Raw genomic sequence first — 6,861 nt, forward strand, 5'->3', positions numbered from 1 at the left:
ATTTCCACTTGAAAACCCTTTGCTTTGAAAGACATCATTTTTATTATCTTCAACAAGTTTAAATCTTTTAGCAATCAGCGCAACATTCACATTTTTAAATGGAAAGTCAAGATCAGAATACATTTTGTCTGACCCAATCAATTGTGTTAGTGCATATTATGTGTGTCCACTACTGCGTAAATAGGCTAGATAGAGTGTGTGCTGAATATTATATAGGTTGAGTGTTAAAATGGTGAAGATGTGCTCATACACACGCATGAGCACATACGTGTGTATGAGGGTGTACATCCGTGAGCATGAGCCTCACACTCATGAGTTTCCTATAAATACTAGGCTTGCGCTCAAGGAATCATTAAGTGTTGGTGTATGTTATATGACAACAACTTTGTGTTGGTCTTTTGACATCTTAATTAAGACTTGGGTTATGAGGAACTGGAGATGCAAGATAGATTCCGAGGTTACTAAACAAGGAATTCCGAGTTTGGCATATAATATGAATTCCGAGTTTAGCAAGGAAGGTCCGGGTTTATGATTGAAGTACTTGAAGAGTCTGAATTTGTGAAGATACTCCAAGTACTTGAAGTTATCCAAGTTTGTTGCTAGATAATTCCGAGTTTAGTTGTCTGTCCGAGTTTGTGTCTTTGTTATAGTTAATTCCGATTTGTGTGATTATTTTGTATATGGGCCTAGCCAAGTATGCATGGTTGTCTTATATAAACAGTTCATGTATAAGGGTTTATGTTAGACATTCTAGACAGTTTTGTGAGAGCAGTTGCAGAGAATTTTATGAGAGAAAACATAGAGAAAGGATGTGGGTTCTTGTGATCTTGAGTGATTGTAAACCTTGTGTTCGTTAATCACAGAAGATTGGTTTAAAGTATTATGTGTGTTCTTCGTCTTATTACTTGTTTCTGTTCGTTGATCTTTCAAGGGGATTCAACACTCTTGATTGATTGTCAATCTCGTATCAATCCACGTGTGATAGAGACCTACAATCGGTATCAGAGTTTTTGCTCTTATTGTATGCTTCGAGATTGATTCTATAGGTGACAAGTTTTTGTTTGAAGAAGATTTCCGCCATCATCCTTCTTGATCATTTGGGTTTTCTAAGTTTGTGGGGAAATCTGCATTACCGTGAAGTCACAGTTTTACGATTTACTAAAAACACACAAATTTTAGGAAGCGGGGAAGACAGTTCTGAATTTGTTACAAGATTCTGGATTTGAAACTCCAAACTTTAACATCCCAGACTTAAACAATCAGTCCCAATTTAATACAAGTTTTGAATTTAAACTATCCGCACTTAACTTTTTTGGATTTGATTACAAGTCCGAATTTGTTAAACATGTCCGAATTTGAAAAGTTCGTACAAGTGTTTTGAATTTGCAAACTCTTGTCCGAATTTACTAATCTTCCGAATTTAACCAGTTGTCTAAATTTAAGGGTTGTTCTGAATTTAAGGTGTGAGTATTGTTAGGTTCCAGAATTAAACTGCATAGTAGGTTCCGAATTTGAGTTATTCCGAATTTAGTGTTCCAAATTTACTCATTTCAGACTTGTTTCACAAAGGTGAAAGTTTAACCAGCTGATGTATTAGGTAATAAACGCTTTTAGGTGCAGAATTTGTTTTGTGAACAATCTTTGAAAACCGACTACATGGTTAGATTCCAACTATTTTTAGGACAAAAAAGGCACACAAATTCTGAACTAGGTTTTGGACATTATATTTCATTGGATTCGTAATCTCGAGACGATCCTAACGAACGGTACATTTTAGTAAAAACAAGTTTCGGACATTATTTAACCGTTATTAACAAGCGGATTGCATTAAAAATGTCGAGTATGTCAAACTTGAATGAGTTGTTGAGGATGGAGCATGAGGTTGGCACTACTAATAAACCACCGAAGATGATGAAGGTAGAACAATACCTTATGTGGAAAGACAGGTTTCAGTCTTTGTTGAATATCCGGACACTCGGATGTGGATCTGTATTCAGGATGGGTATGTGAACCCGACTCATGAGTTTGAAGACAGACAACGGGTCACTACGTATGTTAATATGGAAGAAGCACAAAAGAAGATGTACAAAGGTGAGAAGAGGGCCCTAACTGCTATAAAAATGTCTTTACATGATGGCATTAAACACACCTTTAAGAGATACACTACCTCGAAAGAGATGTGGGATGCGTTACAAAAACGGTATGAGGGCAATGCTGATGTGAAGAAGAATAAGATTGACCTACTGAAGAAACAATTTGCTTTCTTTAAATCCATGAGAAATGAGTCCCTAGAAGATATCATCATAAGGTTCATCATCTATGACGGAGATAGACAACTAAGACATGGAGGGATACACTGACACTGAGATAAATGACAAGCTGCTAGATGTTCTACCTGCTAAGTTAGATATTTATGCTCTCATGATAAAGGGTGAAGCTAATTATGAGACTAAATACTTAGAAGAGGTTGTTGGGAAACTGAGAGCTTACGAGCACAACATGAAGAAGAAGGAAACAAGTTATGATCAGGTTCAAGATCTGGGAATCTACAAAGGCTTTTCATCTTCATCTTCTCACAACGCTTCTAGTGATTCAGCATCTGCATTTCTCTCAAGTGAAAATGAAAAGTTAATGACTGATGCTGACGATGAAGTTTGCTTTTTTTTTTTTTTTTTTTTTTTTGCTTCAAGAGGATCAACAGGGGGAAGAGATAACAACCTAGTAATCATAATAGCAGTACTAGGTCTATGCCTCTGAGTGTGAAGGCTGCTGAAGAACATCTTGCCTTGCTTCCTTCTTTTTTTTTTTTTGCTTCGTATGAGAATTGCATTCAGGGAAGAATATATGATCTAGCTACTTTTGGTGAAGATTATGATTAGATTGACCCTGATGACCTAGAGGAGATGGATCTACAGTGGCAGATGGCCATGATCTCTAGAAGATTTAAGTGATTCATGAACAGGACAGGAAGGAAGTCCGTTGGAAAGAATGTGGGTTTTGACAAGTCCTAAGTAAGGTGTTATAATTGTCAGAATTTTGGACACTTTTCTAGGGAATGTCAAAGACCAAAACCAGAGTCTTGTCTTAACTCATCATTTCAAGATTCTTTGGTCAAGGTTCAAGTAACAGGAATGCATCTAATAACACTGGCTCAAGAGCTTTGATCTCTAGTACACGAGATGGATCATATGACTGTAGCGTTCATCTGAAAGGTGATGGAAATATACACAGGCTTTCATGGCAGATATTGCCACAGTTGATGATGCAGAAGAAAAGGTAGATGCTGAGATAGAGAAGGAAATTGGAGATGATAAGGTTGTTGTTGAGCACACACACGTTCCAGAAGAGGAACTAGAAAATGAGTTACATTCTGATGAAGAGAAGGATGCTGAAGAAAAGAGGAAGGCCACTGAATTTGCTGCTTTCATGGCTGACTTGAGAAAAGCAATAGGAGAGGTAAATTCTAATCCTGTTAGTTTAGTTTGCTTAAAATGTGGTGAATTACAAGGTGAGGTTGAGAGATTTTCAAAGCATAATCTAAGTCCGATAAATGATCTTTCAAGCTTAAAAGAATCAAATTTCTTTGTAGAAAGAAACGAGTCTTTATTTTTGAAGAAAATGAAAGTTATGAAACTGAAATAAATATTTTAACATGCAATTTAAATGAAAAACTTCAAATAATAGACTTAGCTCATGATACAATGAGTGAGAAAACAAAAGAGATTTCTGAAAAATGCAAAGAGTTTTCAGAAGCACAACTGAAAATTGTTGAACCTCAAAAGAAAATAAATCAATTCAGAGATTCCTCTTTGTAATGAAACATATAATGGATGGCTTGAAGAAAAGTATTGACTAGAACAGTGTGGGCTTCTAGGATTTCAATGAAGTTCCACCACCTCTTAGTCATGACTATTCGTTCTTGCCAGACGAAGATGATTTAACAGACTTTGTATCAACAACACCTGATGTGGTAGATCCAATCACTGTCAACGCACTTAGTAATTCAACATCAGAACATTGTGATGAGTCTAAAAATGATGATGTTGATGTCAAGAAGGTTAATAATAGGGAACAAGTTTTGATAACAAAAAATGCACCTCCTAGAAATAAAAAAACAAACTTTTGTCAAAAAGGTTAATTTTGTTCAAGGAAGTGACATGGAAAATGAAACAACTTTATTGGAAATGAATCAAATGTCTAGTTTGCTAAAAATAAAAACTTAGAAAAATTTGAATTTGAGCAAACTAAACAAGGTTCTTCTAAGGCATCATAATCATCTAAAGGATCTAGTCCAAAGGCTTTTCAGCAAAAATATCATGCTTCAAATGTCACACAAAGGGACATGTAGCAAGCTGTTGTCCTAACAAAAAGAGTGAAGCACAAGTGAGTAAGAAAAAGAGAGAAAAAACACCCGAAAAGAATGGTGATGGTGAGCAAAGAGTGTCTAACTCACCAAAGACATCTGCTCCTAAGAAACAAGAGGTTGTTGTTGGTGGTGTAGATAAGGCTAAAACAGGAACTCAACAAGTTCCTCGTTTTCAAAGAAATCAACAAAGGTTTCAACCTAAATCTACATTAGGCAGATACGAGAGACATAGAAGTAGTTTACCAAGAATGAATAATTTTAGTGGTCAATCAAGTAATTTCAGAAGTCAAGGTCAATTTCAAAATCGATACCAGAATAATGGTGGTCAAAATTTTCATAACAATGGCTTTAGAAATTATAACAATCAAAACGATTGGATTCAATCGAGAGTTCAATCGAACTCGGGGTATGGGAATCAAAACGGAAGGTCTCAAAATCAAAATTTCCAAAGGTCACATAGTCCAAACATGTATAGGAAACCTTAGGACTAGAGACTTGTAGAAATCAAACATCATCTCCATCAACACGTCCTAGATCCAAGACTCTAGTAAGGAGTGATGAAATTTAGGCCTGTCAATGGATGGATATGGATTGGATCATGATCCGATCCATTAATGATCCAACTCGAATGGATCATGATCCGATCTATGATCCAACATAATGGATCGTGATCCGATCCATATCCAAGTAATTTTAAATGGATGGATCACTATCCGAATCGATCCATATAAGAAATATAATAAAAAAACCTCAAAAAATAAAATAAAAACTCACAAACAATAAAAAAAATTGTAAAAATTCAAAAAAAAATCGACAAAAATTTAAAAAATCTAAAAAATTTAAAAAAATCTAAAAAATTCAAAAAAAACTCAAAAAAATCTAAAAAATTAAAAAAAAAATCAAAATTTTAAATGGTGAAAATTTTCTTAAGAGCTGGATGGGGCCCAAGGCCAGATAACTTGCTGAAACAAAAACAGAAAGAAGTTAAAGAAGATGTGCTGCAACATAATGCAAGGAAGGAAGGCATACATTTCTGTGACCCTTGAACCTGAACACTTAACTCCTTTCCAGTTGTCTCCACACGGATCCCCACCATTTGATGTCCATTTGTGCAGCACATAACATATTATTATAATAACTTTGATGGAAGATGATGATGAGCTATTGGTTAATTGTACAAACAAACAAACAATCTAAGACCAGTCAACTACAATTTTCAAACCTTACAACAAATTACCACAAAACCGAAAGCTGCAGGTCCAAAAATCATAAACTGAATGCACCAACTATTGTAACTAGAAAGAAGAAATTTCACAAGGGTTTATAGTTGCATAATGTAATGAGATACATATCATAATTCCCACCAAACAAAAACAAGGTGGATTTTCAGCCAAACCAACATACATATCTCAAATCTCCAAAACAAATAAAACAAAAAAATTAAAAATAAAAACAGCAATCCTTATTAAGAAGTCTAAAAACCCTTTACAAACTGTTGATTTACCACAAAATTGAGCTTTTTTTCATTCAGGTTGCGGCAGAAGGGAGCATAGGCCAGCCCAGTATCTGAGGTGAACCGACCGGAGTCGAAAGCTGACTAGGCGAAAATAAACTCAGTTCCACAAACCCTCCCTCCTGCTGAAACTGGTTAAAACCAGCCAGTTTGGGTAAAAGCCGGTTTGGGCCAATAACCAATTTTGTGCATCTCTTCTATTAAGTGTAAACCAATCGCTTACACTAAATGCTACTACTTGTTACTTCAAAACGAGCACTGTATGTGTTAAAAGCAATTAATTTCTTCAAACAAAACATTAAAAGCAACGTCATTTCTTCAAACAATTACACAACTAAATCAAGAATCAAGAAACAGAGGTAATATATTCAGCAAAACCTAAACACAATTTACATAAAATAAAACATCGAATCAACAATTTTAAACCTAACAAAGCATGAAAAAACGAAGGAAATCACGAATTGTAATCGATTACACAACTGAATCTAGAATCAACGAAACATAAGTGAGAAATTTGTTGAATCAGTGTGAGAAGTTGAGAGGACTTACGGTGGTGGTTGTTACGAGCGGTCGTGGTAGTTGCGAGCGGTCGTAGTGTCTGCGAACGGTGGTGGTGGCTGCAGTATCAAACTTTTGCTGCATAGGTCGACGGAGGTGGGACGGAGACGGTGGAGATCGACGATTGCATATTGATGAGGTATGAGATCGACGATTGCAGGCTGAGTGAGACGATTGTAAAATGTAAACGATGAAACCCTAAATGCTATTTTGAGAGAGTGACGTTTGTTTCTCTTTTTTTTTAATTAGTAATGGATCGATCCGGATGGATCATGGATCGATCCATATAATTAATTGGATAAATGGATTGATCCATTGGATTAATTAATGGACCGGTGGATATTTTTTATGATCCGATAAGTGATTTAAATGGATCAGATTGGATTGGATATGGATCAATATCCAATCCATTGACAGGCCTATG

General features: G+C 35.6%; 1 long non-coding RNA gene across 1 annotated transcript; it reads right to left on the reverse strand.

Annotated features, from left to right (window-relative positions):
* Positions 1–5,658: 5,658 nt before the first annotated feature.
* LOC110874415 lies at positions 5,659–6,635 on the reverse strand. The gene is made up of 2 exons (XR_002555928.2): positions 6,429–6,635; positions 5,659–6,137 (listed from the first exon to the last, which is right to left on the reverse strand). It is a non-coding gene; the product is annotated as an uncharacterized LOC110874415 (long non-coding RNA).
* Positions 6,636–6,861: the final 226 nt, after the last annotated feature.

This window comes from Helianthus annuus, chromosome 9, assembly GCF_002127325.2.
Source record: "Helianthus annuus cultivar XRQ/B chromosome 9, HanXRQr2.0-SUNRISE, whole genome shotgun sequence".
Lineage (NCBI taxonomy): Eukaryota > Viridiplantae > Streptophyta > Magnoliopsida > Asterales > Asteraceae > Helianthus > Helianthus annuus.